The 19,977-nt window shown below is 44.9% G+C and overlaps 1 protein-coding gene across 2 annotated transcripts in view; it reads right to left on the bottom strand.

The window, feature by feature from the left end:
• The window catches only part of WASF2 (WASP family member 2), a 41,280-nt gene extending 22,089 nt beyond the window's left edge, over positions 1-19,191 (bottom strand). The window contains exons 1-2 of one of the 2 annotated variants that reach the window (XM_084609756.1): positions 19,076-19,185; positions 18,432-18,478 (exon numbers count right to left, since the gene is read on the bottom strand). The gene's annotated coding sequence lies outside the window, so the exon portion shown is untranslated. Of the gene's footprint in view, positions 1-18,431; positions 18,479-19,075 lie in introns of both variants that reach the window. The other variant, XM_084609755.1, reaches the window with a different exon arrangement.
• Positions 19,192-19,977: the final 786 nt, after the last annotated feature.

Below are 19,977 nucleotides of genomic sequence, written 5' to 3' on the forward strand. Positions count from 1 at the left end.
GGCGCCCGGCTCTCAAGGATGCACCCCGCCAGCAGCCGGGCAGAGGTAAGGGTGGCAATACCATCCCAGGCCACCCTTACTTCTGCGCTGCTGCCTTCAGAGCTGGGCGGCCGGAGAGCGGCAGCTGCTGACTGAGGGCCCAGCTCTGCACAGTACCGCAACCCTCCCTTCAATAGCCTTGCAACCCCCACACCACTTCTTTTTTGGGTCAGGACCCCAACAATTACAACACCATGAAATTTCAGATTTAAATAGCCGAAACCATGGAAGTTATTATTTTAAAAATCCTATGACTGTGAAATTGACCAAAATGGACTGTGAATTTGGTAGGACCCTAGTTATGACACAGGAGGGACATGGGGACCACTCTACTGCCAATCTAATGTGTGGGGAAGGAGGAGGGGGAGAAGGGCACACTCCTCTTAGGAGCCACTAGCTTAAAACTATGTTGGCTACGCCCCCCAGGAAATAAGGACTTGTCTAGACTGTGATGTATACACTGCTTTGTTTGAAACTAAGGCAAACAGCAAAAGTCTGGCAAAAGTCACTGTTTACACTGGTGCAGTCTATCTATGCTGGGGGGCTGGGAAAAGGGAGAGGATGCAGCATTACTACAAGGCTTCTGTCACTGGACCCTGCTCAGAGGCTCCGGGTGTCATGGCACAGGGGATGTTGCAGAGAGCCACCCAACTGCCTTTGCAGTAGCTAGAAGGTTCTTGGGAGGAGGGCAGTTAAAGAAGAATTCTCCTTTTCCCTTTCAGCAGGGACAGAGGATTCAGGGCTTCAGCTTTATCAGACAATTACTAAGCTGGAGACAAGGCAGACATGATACCTGGGGCCTCTGAGCAGAGCCCAGTGACAGAAGCCTTTAGTAATGGCTGAGCCCTCTCCCTTTTCCCAACAGCTGTTGGGGTGGGGTAGCTTCTCCACACGACACTGCATTTGGACATCGAGGCCCCTCTCATCTTGTAATATTAGTCTCTGGTTAGGAGGTTTATCCCTCCACTTATTATATATCTTGTAAAATTTCCAAGCCCTACATATAAGTGGATGGGAAGAGGAAAATCATGCAACTGATTAGACACAAAGAACAGTGTATTTGAGAGAGAGATTCTGGGGGACGTATAAGCAGAGAGAGAAATGAGGAGGGGAAGGAGACAGAAAACAATGCTGAGAAAGGAAGAAAGGAAACTAGACATTACAGCAGTTCAGACAATGCAATTGTGAATAGCAGCGCGCACCGAAGTGATGCTCTGTAACATCCCCATGTGGACACCGTGGGAGCAAACTAAAAGGTTCCTGGTTTGCGTTAACGTAATCCTCTAACTCCCCACAGCTCCACATAGGAGAGCTACAGCATAGCACTGTCGTGCACACTGCTATTCGTGCCCCCGTAGTTCAAAGTGCAGAGCAGTGCAGCCATACATAGACAACACAAGGATAAATGCACCATGATCTAGGAGAAAAAAGAAACATAGTCAGTGAAGCCAAGAAGGAAAAGGTCTAGTAAAAATAGGAGCCTGCTAGTAAGGTTCATTCTTAAAAATTCATTAAGGAGAGCTGATCCACAACATGCTACAAATAAATACAGAACACAAAGGACAGTACACAACTACTTTATTCTTTTAAGTTGTAGGAACATGACAGAACAACTGGTTTCCATTCTGGCCAGTACCACTAGTCATCAGGATAGTAGGTGTCAGGTAAACGTTTCAAGCTTTGTGTGATATATGGATTTAGATATTTCCTCTCAAATCAAATGAAATCAGTTGTGAAGTGGAGATGGGATAGAATCCTTGGAGAGCAGTCATATGGATTGGTTATTGAAAGTTTAGACTGGGCTATGTTTAAATGCTGCAGTTTTCAGTATATACAGTATTGTACAAAACTACAAGAATACTTTATGGATCTAAAGCACCCACACACTTCCTGTTGTGACATGGGGTGTGGCTAAGGGTGGCCTGTCATTTCCATAGAGAGGAAACATTTTCAAGTCAGAGATTGATACAGAATACTGGATAGGGAAAGACAACCACACAGAAGGACAGCACCACGCAGGTCAAGGAACAACAGGTCAGTGCCCCAGCTGCTACTCATTGCTGACCCAAGCAACAGCATGACCTGGCAGTTTCACACCGCTGCTTGGTTGGGAAAGCTGTAAGCAGACGCACGGAAGCTATTTCTCTGCAGACAACACTATCAGTTTAAAGTTATCCTCACAACCATAATTAACAACTTTTTCAAATGAAAACTGAGATTCTTTAGAAATTGATGACTTAGTCCCTTTCACTTGCATGAGAACTTCCCACTTGACAACTGTATTTTTTTTCAAGCCCTGGAAGAGGACACATGACTGGGATAACTTGGAAACACGATTTCAGAATTAGCAATAGAAGTCTCTCCTCCTCATCCCAAAATCTGAGGAGACTACAGGCTGAACTGCCCAATGGCCAGCCATCTCCCCTCCTGCCTCTCCCATAGCTGCAAGTTCTATCACTTCCAACCAAACATTGCCAGGATTTGTCATTTTCTCACTCCTTGTTGACATCTCTATTTATGCTTTTCTGAGTGCTCATCTCTTCTTCTACAATTCCATCACCCCAAGTTCTTCCTACAAAAATCTGCTGAATGCTGCAGCAGACTCTCTCCTTCCAGGAAGCTCATACCACCACTCCTAGATTCCTAGCAGTCTTCCACCCAGCAGCACCCTCCCAATTTCAAAACTCACTACGCACTTGCTCCATACTCTCTCTCATGCTACCTCCCCCTGCTTTCGTACTCCACACCCTCTGGTCTTAACTGCCTCCTGTTTCTCCACAGCTGGAGAGGTGCCTCCCTGCTGCTCATGGAGACCAGCCTATCTAGAACTTTAAACCGTAAGCAACCAGGACTTCTTCTTGAATCTGTTTCTCTCTTTAGCACAAAATTATTCAACCCAAAACTTGCATCGAGGATACTACAAAAAGATAAGGTAAATTAACTAATTAATAGGACAGAAGACTGTAAATGGAGAAATGCAACTCCTAATGCTGGTATCTGCTTATCTACCACAAGGAACAGAAAGCTTAACTTACAGTGAACTACTACTAAGGCTTCTGGTCAGCTGGATATTACAGGTATATTGGATTAGTTGACTACGGGGACTCAAATCCTGCAAACTGGGCTCTGCCACAGTGGATCCTACAGGAATCACAGAGTTCTGGACTGAATTCAAGTAGAATTGGTTTATTTGAAACAGTTCTTGCCAGTCTACGAGCCCTTTGGACAGAGCTGCACCCATATTCACCATTCTGAAAAACATGGCTGGAACAGCAAACCCCATGAGACAGAACAATTGCCATGAATAATTAGGGAGATAGTTTTCATCAAGTATTAAAAAGCAACACAGTGACATCCCAGGATTAACCATCTGCTTTCCTATATGAATTCTGTCAGTGAGAAGAAATCACTGAAATCAAGACCAAAAGCTTCTCTACTGTGGACTTGGGGTGGGGAAGACCACCACCACAGCTGACAACCAATTATTTGTTTTCTTTTCTTGTAAAGGGCTCAGATACCATGGTCATCATGATGGTGAGGAGAAAGAAGAGAGTCTAAAAACAAAAGGTCACATACTTCACAAACTTTGCTTACAAGATTTGGGAGCTATTTTCTCACTGATATTTGAATGACTAGCATTGCATTAAAGGGAGTTGCCAATATAATTCCCCACCATTAGTGCAAGAAGGGACTTCTTGTATTAGAAACAATCTGAGAGAAAATTTTAGCACCAGAAGTAATATCTGCCACAATGTCTGGTGCAACACAGCACCTGAGGTGGACACAGCGCATTTTCAAGTGTGTTCAGGTCACTGATAACCCTTCCCCAGCAATCAAATTAAAGTTTCTGCAGCATTGATTGCTACAAATAATCCTCCCAAACACAAAGAGCATAGCAAAGAGGAACTGGCCTCCAGCTAAGCTCCTCAGAGAGCAACCTTTGGGAGTATTAGACACACCAGCAGGTTTGCGAATGAGAGGGGAAAGAGATAATCAGATATGAAATTCCCATCAGTATGAAATGGGACTTAGTGGCCTGCCAATGCAGACTGACCATTTACTCTAGCGTCTATGACAACTCTACTTTAAATTTCAAGCTTCTCTCAGCAGTAACTGCTTCCCCATCAAGCTGTAATGGCCAGAGAGACTGGCTTTTGCATAATCTCAAAAGGGCAGGGGGGCAGGGGAAGAGGACAAAGCAGCCAGACACACAGGGAGAACGGGAAAAAACAGAAAAAGGTCAACAGAAGGTTCTGCTGAGAACTCACGGCAATATCCAAGTGCACAATGTGGCCACAGAGAAACGGGATGCAATAATCAGAGATGCTGCTGTTACACGCTACCCTAAGAGAGGAGACCTACCTAGCAATCAGTACTGCTTCTGAGCAATGGGGAGTGAAATTACAGAGCAAACTGCCATGTGATGCCACAGACTATTCCACTCCGCCAGCTGTAACAAGTATTCAGTCCCAAAAACATGTCAGATGCTCATCTGTCATTAGCTTCCAAGCCTGCCAGCAGCTGAACAAGAATCAGCAGTGGAAGGCAGCTCCGGACTGCTTTCTTTCACAGGGGTCTATTCTCCCCACAAGTCAGAGGATTTGTGAGGGTAAAACCCACATGCATAGGAGAAAACATTCTCCAACATCTCTTACAGCTCATTAGGTCCTGAAAGGTCAGTCCAGTCCAACCCTTTGCCTGCCATCACATAAAAAACTTCCCTGAAGCTAGATCCACACTCATTTGAAGGTTTGCCCAATCAGGTAACTACCCTGTAGTTTACCATCAGTAAACACAGGGGGCCCACCTCAAATCACCAAATCCAGATGTTGATAAGAGGGATCCTGTGGCACTATAAAAGAGAGGCAGAGCTGAAGGAGCTGCCAGCCCTGCAAACCCACCATGGAATCTGAAAGCCAAGCTGTTCTTTTTTCTGGCATGCATCACCACACCACCACTCATTGCTTTCAAGGGGATTGCACAGGTGTAAGTCAGAATTTGGGTCTTCATTTGGGACTTAGTTATCAGTTCTGATGACGATGAGCAAGCCAGAAAAGAATCCAGCTCACTCTCCCATAGCTGGGTTGGCACTACATGGTTAATAGGAATTGAACTGTGCGTCACTAAAGCAAGCCGATATGACCCAATACAAACAGGAAAATCTGTTGAATAAAAAGCTGGCCTTTCTACACAGCCACTTTTTAAGAGAAGAACTCTGCTTTCATTCATTCAACTGAAAAACAAGTTTTAAACAAAAATGGTCATCTGTATGAGACTTTATTGGTCCTTGACTAAGCATACACACAGAACTCAGACATTTAAATAAAATTTTAGAATAGTAGTGACAAAAGAAAGTCAGTATAAAACAATCAAAACAATTGTCAGAAATGTTTAAGTCTCAGAATTCAGAACTACTGACACCAATTATCTGCAGAAAATAAAGCTCAACAGCAGAAAGTTTCAGCTCTTGGCATGTAGGGGTACACCAAAAAAAGAGATCAGCTACTTAAGTACTGGCAGCTCTTTGCTGTTGCAGCTGCAGGGGAAATAGGTGGATTAGAAGTAGTGAAACATTCATTTGAACTCGACTTTTTTTAAAAAGGTTGACTAATTTTGGCAAGGACCCACAGTTACTAGTGACTCCTGGGAACTACAGGCCAGTCAGCCTCACCTCAGTCCCTGGAAAAATCATGGAGCAGGTCCTCAAAGAATCAATCCTGAAGCACTTGCATGAGAGGAAAGTGATCAGGAACAGCCAGCATGGATTCACCAAGGGAAGGTCATGCCTGACTAATCTAATCGCCTTTTACGATGAGATTACTGGTTCTGTGGATGAAGGGAAAACAGTGGATGTATTGTTTCTTGACTTTAGCAAAGCTTTTGACACGGTCTCCCATAGTATTCTTGTCAGCAAGTTAAGGAAGTATGGGCTGGATGAATGCACTATAAGGTGGGTAGAAAGCTGGCTAGATTGTCGGGCTCAACGGGTAGTGATCAATGGCTCCATGTCTAGTTGGCAGCCGGTATCAAGTGGAGTGCCCCAAGGGTCGGTCCTGGGGCCGGTTTTATTCAATATCTTCATAAATGATCTGGAGGATGGTGTGGATTGCACTCTCAGCAAATTTGCGGATGATACTAAACTGGGAGGAGTGGTAGATACGCTGGAGGGGAGGGATAGGATACAGAAGGACCTAGACCAATTGGAAGATTGGGCCAAAAGGAATCTGATGAGGTTCAATAAGGATAAGTGCAGGGTCCTGCACTTAGGACGGAAGAACCCAATGCACAGCTACAGACTAGGGACCGAATGGCTAGGCAGCAGTTCTGCGGAAAAGGACCTAGGGGTGACAGTGGACGAGAAGCTGGATATGAGTCAGCAGTGTGCCCTTGTTGCCAAGAAGGCCAATGGCATTTTGGGATGTATAAGTAGGGGCATAGCGAGCAGATCGAGGGACGTGATCGTTCCCCTCTATTCAACATTGGTGAGGCCTCATCTAGAGTACTGTGTCCAGTTTTGGGCCCCACACTTCAAGAAGGATGTGGATAAATTGGAGAGAGTCCAGCGAAGGGCAACAAAAATGATTAGGGGACTGGAACACATGAGTTATGAGGAGAGGCTGAGGGAGCTGGGATTGTTTAGCCTGCAGAAGAGAAGAATGAGGGGGGATTTGATAGCTGCTTTCAACTACCTGAAAGGGGGTTCCAAAGAGGATGGCTCTAGACTGTTCTCAATGGTAGCAGATGACAGAACGAGGAGTAATGGTCTCAAGTTGCAGTGGGGGAGGTTTAGATTGGATATTAGGAAAAACTTTTTCACTAAGAGGGTGGTGAAACACTGGAATGCGTTACCTAGGGAGGTGGTAGAATCTCCTTCCTTAGAGGTTTTTAAGGTCAGGCTTGACAAAGCCCTGGCTGGGATGATTTAACTGGGAATTGGTCCTGCTTTGAGCAGGGGGTTGGACTAGATGACCTTCTGGGGTCCCTTCCAACCCTGATATTCTATGATTCTATGACTCTGCTGCATAGAGCTGCTAGCTTCAGATATGCAGGTAAAGTTTAGATTATTCAGATAATCCAGAAGTATCATCTTGGATTCTCAGATATTACAATTACACATGGGAAAAGGATGGATCAGGGGACTGGTAACAAGATACAATCTTCCATCTTTAGGTCGTTGATTCCCATTTGGCCCAGATCTGGATCTTATATCATTAGCATCTGAAAGCTATTAAATGAGTATGTCTCAACCCTTTCCCAGTAGATGAGAGTCCACAGCACAATCACCACTTCATTCAGCATCCTTGGCAATCTCAGGAGACAGACCAATGACTGGTCTGGGCCAGGGAGACAATTACTCTTTGAGCCCAAGAGCAGGTCTCTCCAGATCGGGAGTGAGATGCATTACTTGGGCATGAGGGCAGCGTGGAGGAAGCTTGCACTGTCATTTTCCATGAAGAACCAGAGTTACGGATAAAATGTAAGATGTCTCCGGGGCTCTTAATCTAACACTTTCTAACATCACTAAATTGACCTAAAATACATGTTTTCCAGTCAACACATTTTCAACTGGCTTTCTGAATAACTGCTGCATTCCTAGCTGTGTCATATATCACCAAAAAATGCATCCAAGTCTCACAGCATTGCTACACGAATGCCTCCGCAAAGCGACAAGCCAATTTCTGCAAATGGTGCGCGTCTGCTGAGGCAGGCACCACTCACTACCTCATTCCAAAATTGAGTCAGTGCTAATAGGAATAGCAGGTTTTCTTTCACTCCTGCATGCTACCCTCCGCTAGCCACCAGAGGGGGCGTGTGTTTGTTACCATAATAAAACATTCACTGGGCCCTTACGAAGCCTCAAATCTCACATTGGTATATTTTCATCACACAGCAGAACATTGTAACTGGTGTAAGCAGTTTTTGAAATGACTTAAGTCGAAGCACGTTTTGAGCCTCTTTTTCTGCAAACTGTTACACCTCATTTGCAACTGAGCCCAATAAACCTTCCCACCCGTCCTTAAACATACATTACTCTTTCTAGCAGAGTTCCTAAACTATATTTTATTAGTGAAACAAAGAAGCAGCTCTAACTCTTTTCTGAACAGCTCAGCTGCTCTTTCAGTTTCAACTCATGCCTAGATAACTATATCACAGCAGAGTGCCTCTACCCTTCCGCCACACTTGGGGAATACTAGAAAGATAAGTCTTTTCTTAATTATTAAATGTAAATAGCTCATTAAATATAATCCAATTACTTTAATTGTAAGAAAAGAAAGTAATTACAATATGTACGGGTATTCTTGCCTGAAATGATTTAATATTTTAATCTTTCCAGCATTATTATTTTAAGTTAACCTTTGACATTAGAAAATTTGAGGGAGTTGATGTCTTAAATGTTATTTTATGAATATCTGTGGGGATTTCAGTCATGAGCAATTTTAGAGGAAAGAGATAATGATTTCTACATAGAGTCAAAATAAGATGTAGATCCCTTGCAATTACAAAAGTAACAGGATATGGCGTTTGAGGCAATAAAACATGTTTTACTGCCTCAGAGAAGTCAAAAGTCAGAGATGGAAAAGAACTGTAAAGGGGGCCATTCAAAAACCCAGCATTTTGCTACTCTGCAGTAGGGCCCTGATCCTGCAAACATGCACGTGCTTATGTTTACTACTGCAAGTCGTCCCACTGAATCTTTCTACAGGCTAACAGTACACACAGGGTAGGGGACTCCAACTGGGTGAGTTTACAACTTGAACCAGGCCAGTAAATAACAGGGATATTTTTAAGGTCAGGCTTGACAAAGCCCTGGCTGGGATGATTTAGTCGGGGATCGGTCCTGCTTTGAGCAGGGGGTTGGACTAGATGACCTCCTGAGGTCCCTTCCAACCCTGATATTCTATGAGGGGTTCCATCACCTCCCTTGGGAGACTATTCTCCAAGTGAAAATCTCCCCCCAGAAGGGAGTTCTAGCTTAGGTTTTGTACCAGCACCCAGCCCACTCTGTCCTTTGTTTATTCTCATTCCTACTCCTACCCATTGCACCATGCCAGGCCATTCTTCCCCAACCTTGGTGTTCGCACTTTTCGGATGCTCAATCCTTAATACCTGGTCAAGCTTTGTTTTGTTCTTTCTTCATCTACAGGAGGGCTAAGTAGTTATCAACCTCACTGATATTAGAACAGTATCTTCAGAATGAGGGAGAAGTGGAGTTAGTCACCTCATACTCACCCCACCGTGACAGCTAGTTTAAAATAATGAAATGCACTGTACAAGAGCTCCTTAAGATCAAAAGCTTGTCTCTCTCACCAACGGAAGTTGGTCCAATAAAAGATATTACCTCCCCCACCTTGCCTCTCAAATACACTGGGCACATTTAGGTTAGATCACAATTATAAGGAGACTTTTCTATTCAGAAACCCAAAGAGATTTAGAAAGCAATAAATTAGTAATACGTTTGGCAGAATTCAATTTTTATTTTTTTTGTAATTTTGACAAATACCTATGTTTATTTTTAAGCATTTTTAAATGTATCCATTTACATTTTTACAGTTGCAGGAAACTGGGGGTCAGAGTTATTTAAGGACAGTGGACACTGGAATTTAAAAGTTTTACAACTGTAACAAATTGTTTACATCACATATCAAGTAAATATCCTTAAATTAGCCTCTAATAAGTTGTCAAGCAGCATTTTTCTTACTTTGCCTATCTGTAAATTTTAATGATCATCCATGGAAACATTTCTTCATGGGTTTGCGTGTGGTGTATGGTGAAACTGATATTTACTGACATTCACCAGTAAAAATCTAATCTTCCCAAGCCTAGTGACAGTGCAGCAACCATTATGTGCTCCGTAATCTCACTCTCAAGCCTGGACATCAGAATTGTTTTTTGTGAAAACCAGTGATGGGATGCTAGGCAGGATACCAGGGTAAAGGTTCCTTTACTCTTTTTGTAAAGAGCCTAATCTCTTTAGCAGCCAGAAGAGAATGCTAGAAGGAACCAGGATTTAACCCCTTCTCCACCGGACAACAGTGCCTTCAGATCTTGTATGATTCAGCAGCAGCCAGACTGAGGCCTACATAAAAAAGTTCACTCAAGTCAAAATCCAAGACAAAGCAGTTTGTAGTTTTCACATGATCTTGCAAGTCCGGTTGAGTAGTCTCTAACTCAACCTCACCAACTACAAACTGCCTTGGCTTCCCTTGAGTTAAGAGCAGACCTTTTTCTGTAGTGAAGGCAAGAGGTAGGAGAGAGAGCAGTCCCTTGGTTAAACTGCTCACAGGGTATTCTCAATGGAGACCTTGATTCTGAAATTCACTGTCTCCCTTGGTCTTCCAGAGAGCAGATTTAATGGACTTTAGAGCATGCTAGCAAGACCCCAATTGTTTTAACCAGGCTTTCTTGGTTTGGGAAGATAGGCAAGTGTTGATTAGGATTCAGTGGCAGATGACTGTGGAATCATCTGCTGGCAATGGGGCAATTTTTTTGTTTTGTTTTAACTGTAATTTAATTTTTGCATGTGCTGAAACTGTCAATTCAGACACTGCTGCTTTATGAAAACCTCTCGTGTAAAGCCAGATCCTAGAAGCGACATCCTTGACTCAAGTCTGAATTCTCAATAGAGACCAAAATACAACTTTGTACAAATTGGTTGATTATGTGTTTTATAATTTAGCCTCTAAAGGGGAAGTGGTCAGTTATTTTATGATGTCCAAGACAGAAGATAAAGCTGTATTTATAGTTACAGTGTCTTCCTCCAGCAGAGGCTCAGACCAGACGCTGCTGGTATTGAAAGGACAGGATTTGGGGGGCGGGGATGTATTTCTCTCTTCTATTTGCAGCTGTAAGACCAAAGGCATAAGAATGGATTTTCACTTACTGTGCACAAAAGCAGAGTGTATGCAAAAGGGACTCTCACTTCTGCTCTGGCAGTGCCAGCAACTCACAACACTATTTGCTAGTCTTGGGGCAGTCATAAAACTTTCACCCATTCATTCAACCTGGGTTGCCATTTCCCCTCCCTACCAATTAAGTCCTATTTTTTGCACTCCATGCATGAACTGCAGCTATACCATTCCATCAGACATTTGTGTCTGATGGCCTCCTCTGAATGCCACTTAGAGCCTCCCAACGAAGAGCTGGTTGAAACCAAAGCATCACTCATTCCTCCAAGCAGAAGAAAAGAACTTAGCTACACAGAGACTTGAAGCAAGACTCTAAAAAAGAAGAAAAAAGGAAGGCACTGAAAGAGGAAACATGAGAAATGAAACATACTCTGTCCTGTTCTGGTAATATAATAAGCCAACAAATGCTTAGCAAAGCTACACAGCATATGAACAATTAATGCAAACCTGCTGTGAAAAAAAGTGACATCAACTCACTGGCTGTCACAAACCAAACCATTATCCCTATTAGAAATTCTAAACAGACCAGTCATGGAGGAGCCAGGACCAGAATACTATTGTGTTTTTCCACTACACAGTATCTTAGTAGGATAGGAAGGGGGTAGGGCATACTGTTCTCCCTCCAGCACATGTCTTCTGTCTAACTTCTGTCAGAGCATGCTCACCTAAGTCACCTTCACCAATGAAGCCTTTTCTAGCCATCACAAAAAGGCACAGCTCATCGTTCCCATAACAATCTCTCTCATCTTTCTTTACAAAAGGAAGGTAAGAACCAATAATCCAGCTCTACAGAAGGGGAAACTGGGGCACAGAACAGTTAAGTGACTTGTCTAAATCATATGGAATGTTAGTGGCTGAGCTGCACACAGAATGTTGTTCCAGGCCTATGCCCTAACCATCTGTCCTGAAATAAGGACATTTCCACCACAAGCCCCTTTTCTCCTGTACAAATCAAGGTCTTCATTTCATGAAGAAATTGTTCAAACAGATACACTGCAATCCAGCAGGGAAATAACAGGTTTTCCCACACTAAATCAGCCCTTTTTAAGAAAAGTACCTATCAAACAGCACAAAATACAAGGAAAAGAGCAACTATAGGTAAATGTTTTCCAATGTAAAACAGATAAACTAGAGCTCATTTATATTCTTACAGCAACTTTAAGAACTGATTCATTTTAGCAAGAAACACCTTAAACATGTTCCATCCCATTCTCTATTGTGTGCTATCTCAAAGAGCAATGGTGGATAACCTTCAAAATAACAGGTCACACATGATCTCAGAACAACAGTCTTGTAGGTGGCCTCAGGGCAGATCTCACACACAGAAGGGGCAGAACAATGGAGGCCTTCAATAATGAAACAATCATTTATAAGCACCTTATATCTGTTTATCTCCAAGAGCTTTACAATGCTATGTAAGTCACTACTAATCCTGAACACAGGTTCAAGGATTTTGGGTTAAAAATAAGACTGCACAGAACAGCAGGAAGGACTGCACAGAATTCCGGAGAGGAATGGCATCGGTGACACCCCACTTTATTTGCAGAAGCAGCAATACAGGCGGAGATGGAGGGTGTAGCACAGAACCACCCAGGCCACCCGAGTCGAGAATTAACTAATCACTTGGATCTGTGATGCCATTGAAGATGCTCAGGCACAGCCAATCAGAAAGCAGGGATAACAGACCAACTAGCACAAGAAAAATTGTCAAGAAGAGCAAAAAATTCTGAGAGTCAATGTCTGTTGTCTGCTCTCTCTGTCCTCCAGGACTCACTGCATCCAACCCTAAAGCATCCTCTTCCTGTATGGGCATGCAGCAGGCCTCCTCTGAAAATGGGTGAGATGCTATCGATCAGGAAGGGAAGGTCCAGGTCACCTGGAGATGTCAAAGCCAAGTTAGAAGTACCTTCCAGACTAGGGGGAGTCTATGTGCGGGAAGTGTGGCCTAGTGCAGAGAATACTGGACTGGGCTCAGGAGACCTGAAGTCTATTCCTGGATTTTGCACTGACATGCTGGGTGAACCTGGGAAAGTCGCTCCACGGCCCTGTGCCTCAGTTTCTCCATTTGTAAAAAAGACAATGATGATAATGATCTCCTTTGTAAAGCACTTTGATGAGAAGCACTATATACAAAGACCTAGGTGTTGTTATTAGGTTCATCTTGCATACCTGCAAACACCAGTTTCTGCTACCTGCCCTAAAATTAGCAACTCCAGAGTCTCTTTTAGAACCCCCCCACCCTGCCCCCAGCAAATTCCTCAGTTAGGACATGCACGGGGAAAGTCTGTTCTCCCATGCCTCAACCAATGGTACTATTATACCAGAAAGCTTCACTACAATTTCAAGAATTAGAGGGGGGACCTTGGGACTGTTTTTTAGCTTTATTACTACAAATGTGAGTTTTGCATTTGCGTGTGATAAACACTATGTGCAACCTATGGACTGTGCGCCTGAACAAAACACAACCCAAGCTCATATTTCAGCTTTTCTGGGAGGAGGAAAAAGGGAAGAGTGTGCTCTTTCACTCTCCACTCCTCTTCTTCCACCCCCACCCCCCACCTCCAGCAGTGAAAAAACTAGAAAGCTCCCAAAGAAATAAAAATCTTATCTAAGTCTGGGTGAGGCCACCACCCTGTAAACATCTAGACAAAGCCCTTATGAGCCTCCCCTATATGCTATGATACGTAGGAGACTCGATATAGCCACTCCCCAAAAAAAGATAAAATACAGTATGCAATTTCTTTTCTTTATCACGCAGAGTTGCAGTGAGAGGAAGTGAACTTCACCAGGGTAGTTCTGTTCTGAGCACTCATTTGATTATGAACCATCAACAGTTCCTACACAGAACTTTTACTATTCAGTTTTCACCTATCTAGGCACTTATAATGTGCATGTGTGGTGTCTAAGGCACTGATCCTGCAAATATTTATTATTAGGCATGGTATTGCTCACAGTACCAAGCACTCTTAAAAACAAGGCTATTGCTCAAAGTACAGTAGTAAGCACGATGCCCTAAGCACCTACTATACTGGAGAACAGTTGCATTTTGTCCATATAACTAAAGATTTAAGGCAATGAAGGGGCCAAAGACTTATAGATGTTATGTGCAAAGGACAACAATATCAGGCCTTTGGTGTGTCATGTTATTCTCCCGCCTCCATTCCCCCCCCCCCCCCAAGTCAGACTTGCTACTTGCGGGACAAGCTACAGATTTTACTTCTAGTTTTTCTACTGTGTGTTTTGCACACCTAGAGCATTCTTACAGGCACTACACAAGACAAAAAATAAATGCTGAGTCTTTGGCCAAAGCATATCTTTGGCCAGTGTTAGCCCTCAAGAAAAAACCTTCACTTTTAGCAAAATAGACTTTGCAGAAGTCTAATATCTCTTACATACAGAGACACCAGAAAGTGTAAAAACTTTAACCTGAACCATGCAAACAAGAGACAGGAAAACAAGTCTAAGATCTTTCTAGTCCATTCACTTTCTGGTCTGTGCAGGACTGTTTCTTACTGAGTGTTCCACTGTATTTTGCCCAGTCCTCAGTATCGGTGTTACGTCTAATTAAAAACACAACGGAAACCTTAGTTTGAAAGAATAAGATACTAAACTGAGTCCAAAAGGCCTATCTGAAAAGGGTACTAGAATGATTAAAGTCAAGCCTTTTATGTTGTAAATCTGCCTACTGTACAAGAGGCTGTCAATCAAAACCTTACCTAACTTTTGTAGCAGGACTAACCCCAATCGATTTCCCCTGTTTTTCTCCCTGGGATTTGGGTGAGGGGTCAGCAGAGCTGGACTAACCAACACAACTGGATTTAAACAGTGCAAACTTCAGAAGACTTAACCTACTCACCCACACCACACCACACATTTACCTAAGCTTTGAATGAATGAATGAATTCCATCTAAACCAAGACCTGAAGAATCAGTCACATTTAAAATATGCCAGAAACATGGTTTGGTATTTATACATAAGGTTTTTTAAAATATTTGTCAACAAATGAATCAGTGATCACAAGAAGTGTTCTGAACTGTAAGCTTAAAAATTCATCTATTTTTGTTCATCTATTTGGTATGCAATACAATTCCTAGTAAAGTTGGTATAAAATTCTGCTTAACAGAATGTTATTAGTTAACCATTCCTACAATCTCCAATAGTGACAGCTCTGTATTTCTCAACAGTTCCATGTCTCTTTCCTTACTAAGGGCATGTCTACAGTACAAACTTAAATTGACTTAAGTTTGTAGTGTAAAGCCAACACACAGCCTCCGTAGTAATTAAGTTGGTTGTGCACCTCCACACCACACTCCTTGTGATGGTGGAGTGCGTCCTCACTAGCAGAGCTTGCATCAATGTAGACAGAAGTGCACTGTGGGTAGCTATCCCATAATACAACTCACCAGTCACTAGCTTGTTTTATTTTTAAATGTAGCATTCCAGATAAAGTAGCGCATTTTGTATCAGTTCTACTGCCTATAGCAGAGGTGGGAAACTATGGCCCAGGGGCCACATCTGACCCTTCAGACATTTTAATCTGGCCCTTGAGCTCCCGGCAGGGTTCAGAGCTTGCCCCTCTCAGTGCATGCTGTGACTCTGCACAGCTCCCGGAAGCAGCGGATGTCCCCCCTCCGGCTCCTACATGTAAGGGCAGCCAGGGGGCTCCACATGCTGCCCCCGCCCCAAGCGCCGCAGCTCCCATTGGCCAGGAACCGCGGCCAATGGGAGATGCAAGGGCGGTGCCTGCGGACAGGGCAGTGTGCAGAGCTGCCTGGCCGTGCCCCCACATAGGAGCCGGGGGGGGGGGGGATGGGACATGCTGCTGCTTCTGGGAGCTGCTTGAGGTAAGTGCCATCCGAAGCCTGCACCCCATACCCCCACCCATGTCCCAGCCCAAAGCCCCCTCCCACAGCTCTGAACTCTTTATTTCTGGCCCCACCCCAGTGCCTGCACCGTCAGCTGGAGCCCTCAACCCCCTCCCACCCTCCAACCCCCAATTTTGTGAGCGTTCATGGCCCTCCATACAATTTCCAAACCAAGATGTGGCCCTCGGGCCAAAAGGTTTGCCCACCTCTGGCCTATAGCCTGCCTTACTCCAACTGTCTTCAATTTTTATTCTCTCATCTCTTTCCATTATTATGGGTTGTACTGTACACACTTCTGTAAATCAAGGCTTGAAAAGTTCACCAGAAATCTACTAGGCAAAACCAGAATGAAATCTACTGGTAAATGGACAACACAGCTTTCCCAAACAGCAGCTGAGTTGTCGGTTTCACTGCTACTCACAGGGTTCTAAAGAAAAATAGTGAAACCAACCACGGTCTTGTTAATTTTACTCTGCAACTGCTTGGAAAGAGTCTGGCTAGCAGCAGAAGTACTAGAACCATCTGTTTGCAAACTCAGGAAGTGGACAATAAAAACGTTAACCTTCCAAGGAGGAACTGAATGTCATCTTCTTGGAACTCTCATCCATTCAGTGTGTCACTCTGTCCCCATAGAGCGTTGGCTGGGCTACATACTGAGGCTGATGATCCTGCTACAGCTTTGGCTTAGACGGTCTTTTAGCCCAAGTAGTAGGGGCTCATGTTTTAAGATCCAGAGGTCAATCACTGCTGCTGACAACCCACCTAGGGGAGCGGCATTACAAGTGATGATTTGCATGGAGGATTTGAATGGGGTGGACTTCTTGTGAAGCTTGGGAGGAGCTTCCCCAAACCAGGGTTTTCTTAAGTTAAAAATATAAAAACATCAATTCTGCAGCTGTGTCTGGCCTACCTTCACCAGCCAGATACAGCTTTGAACTTACTCATGAGTCAGTGAATGGATTTTCAAAGTCATGCTACTATTGTCTATTTTTAAAATTTGTAAATATTATGTAAGTCTGTAAAAGATTTTAGCAATACATTTTTACAAGAGGCCTGATATAAAGTTTAACCAAAATATAAGACAAAAACCCACACAAGAGTTAAAATAAAAGAAATGGATACAGAAATTCTACTGAACAGTAAGTCACAACAATGGACATTTTCATTCCAGTGGCTTCTAATAGCAACCAGCTCTGCAGCCATGTAGAACTGGTGCAAGAAAGTCATGGCTATTTTCCTTCCTCATTTGACAATCAGTTTGCGTAGGGGTGCACTCTGTTCCCCATAAAGCAACACAGCTTGTCTCAGTTCTACTGCAATGGGCCACCCTCATTGTCTGCTGGTCTCCCATATTTTTCTCCACTTTCAACTTTTCCTTCTCACAGGATTGCCCACTCTTCTGGGTGCTTTACAAATGAAAGGATCACCAGGGGCTTTAAAAACTATAGCCCCATCTACACCAGGAATGTTTTTAAGAGCTTCCCATCATTGACAGTACCAGTTCTGCTCCACTCATGTTTGCAGTGTTGGATGCCCTAAAGTACTGTTGGTGCCACAAGTACTCCTTTTCTCTGGAAATGGCCCACCTGATGATCACTTTAGATAAGCTATTACCAGCAGGACAGTGGGGTGGGAATAGGTATTGTTTCATATTCTCTGTGTATATATAAAGCCTGCTGCAGTTTCCACGATATGCATCTGAGGAAGTGAGCTGTAGCTCACGAAAGCTTATGCTCTAATAAATTGGTTAGTCTCTAAGGTGCCACAAGTCCTCCTTTTCTTTTTGCGAATACAGACTAACACAGCTGTTACTCTGAAACCTAAAGAAAACAGGCTGCCAACATTTTTAACACCACATTGATCAGACCTGCTCTTAAGAGTTATACAACATGATGTTAAGAATGCCAATTGCCCCATCTGAGCTAGGACTTCCAGTGTTGCTAACACAAAGGGGAATTGAATCAGTGTTGGCACCCATGAAAACTTTTAGAAAAATTTCCCTATTGTAGACAGGGCCTTTAGGCCAAACTGTGACTAGTATGAGGAATTGTTGTAACTGACGCGCTCCAAAAGGTAAATGACTGTTCATATCCTGAAGCAGCAGCTTTAGTGCAGAACTATGTACTAATTCAGAACAACCTGAAGAATATCCCCAGGAACTAAACTGTGTGGATGTTACAGCTAGGTCAGTTGATCCAACTACCCCACCATATTCAGCAGCATCCTCCTAAGTCTCCTCTTGTAGAGGCCCTGAGGAATCAGAATTGAAGAAGATATTTTCCACCATGCATTGCAGCAAACCCAGGGTCACACCCCAATCTGTTTCAAGCAGTACATGTATATCACACAGTACACCACTAATTGGGAGTATATTTGTACACATTCACACACCCACACATATATGTGAGATAGGGAAAGAGGGGAGAAGAATCAATTCTTTCACCACCAAAATGCAGCCACCTCTGGGGTGCGAAGGCAGCAGTCAGGCAGATAACCGTTTCATACCAATGCTCCACAATTCCACTCACAAAAAACTTGCACCAACAAAAACAGCCAGCTGCACAAACAGGCAAAGTTTTCACACAAGCAAGCGGGCACATTCACGGGTTTTGCGCGCACCTTTAAGGGGGCTCTTTGAAAACCCAGCAGCCAAGCATAGCACAAGCCTGCAAAGAAAAAAATAATAATAATCTTCCACCCAAGCCATAAAAACAAAACCCCAAATCCGCTCCCAGGCCTTCTATCTACTTTAAGGTGCCCTATAAAACCCAGCACCCCATTATCTAAGCACGTCCCATGCAAGTCAGATCTACACAGCAGGGACCTTAAGGGGCTTCAGGGGGTCTTCCGCTCTCTGCCCGCCTCCGGTTAGAGGGGAAGACAGCAAAGCCCCTTAAAAGCTTGGTAGCTGGGCACCCTCCCGTACACACCCCCGCCCCCCCCCAGCACAGGGGCGCCCCCCACAGGGCCAGGGCAGGTGCCCATGAATTTGGCAGCCGCTATTGGGGAGACTCTGTGGAAGTGTCACCCCAAGGCGGGGTGGGGGGGAGGCAGCCAGGCCCCCCCGCACCCCAGGCCAGGCCGGGGGAAAGGCCCTGGGGAGGCTCCGGCGCGGCAGCGGCACCCGGGGCTCACTATGTGGCAGGAAGCAGGACCCGCCCCACCCGCGCTGCTCCGTATCTGGCAGGGGCCTGGCTGCTGCCCTCGAGCAAAAGGGCCAGCGCGGGAGATGGTCGCCGCTGCCGACGCGCCCGCTCACTCACCCCGCTAGGCGGCCTCGCTTTCTCCGCCGGCTGCCTCCACTCACCACCACCGGGGCGGGCAGCCCCTACCGCCCGTCCGCCATTCCACAACTCCCCCTCCCTGCCCGGACTGAAACTCGCCCCGCCTCCCCGGCCGCCGGTCCGCGGCCCAATTGGCTCCCCACCTCGGCCCTTCGGCAGCTGATTGGCTTCCCGGCCGCGCCCGTCAAACTTGCTACGCAACTTGCGTACGCTCCCAGCGCAGCACGAGGACCCCACCCAAGCAAGCCCCACAAAGAGAGTCAACAAGGTGGAACGTGCCATATGAGCGCTGGGGGGGGGACGACACACACCATTGGATTAAACTGAACAAGATTTCCTGGAGGTCAATCAAATCTTTTGAATTAATACGATACTTTTAAAGATATGTCACGGTGATTAAGAGCAGTCGGAAAAGATTGTGCTTCCTGATTATTTTCCGAAACGCTTGGCCCGCCCCTTCCTGGACTCCTCCTCCTATGACTGCACTTGGTCTTTGCCCTTCTTCTCTATGGCGTGAGGCCCTCCGAGGAAGGTTCCACCTGTGGAAGCGGGGGGGTGTGTGCACAAGCATGACTGGCCCATTTGAGAAACAGAAAAGGGGGGAGGGAAGGAGGAGATTCCAGTAGGGGGCAGGAACTTGCAGAGGGGTGGGAGAGGGCAGAGGAGGGAGGGGTGGTAAGAGTGGGCAGTAGTGTAGCAGTGGGTAAACTGAGGCCACGTCTCACTGGGGGAATAGGGAGCTTAGGTTAGGTTAGTTTACCCACTTCATTTTTTCACACTACACCACCGCTGGAGGGGTGGGACAGGGACAGACAGAGGATAGCAAAGGCTGGGAATAGCTGCGGTCCTGCGGGGGAGCCTCCCTTTTGCCCACAGCCTGG

This window comes from Lepidochelys olivacea, assembly GCF_965140295.1.
Source record: "Lepidochelys olivacea isolate rLepOli2 genome assembly, chromosome: 19".
NCBI classification, from domain to species: Eukaryota; Metazoa; Chordata; order Testudines; family Cheloniidae; genus Lepidochelys; species Lepidochelys olivacea.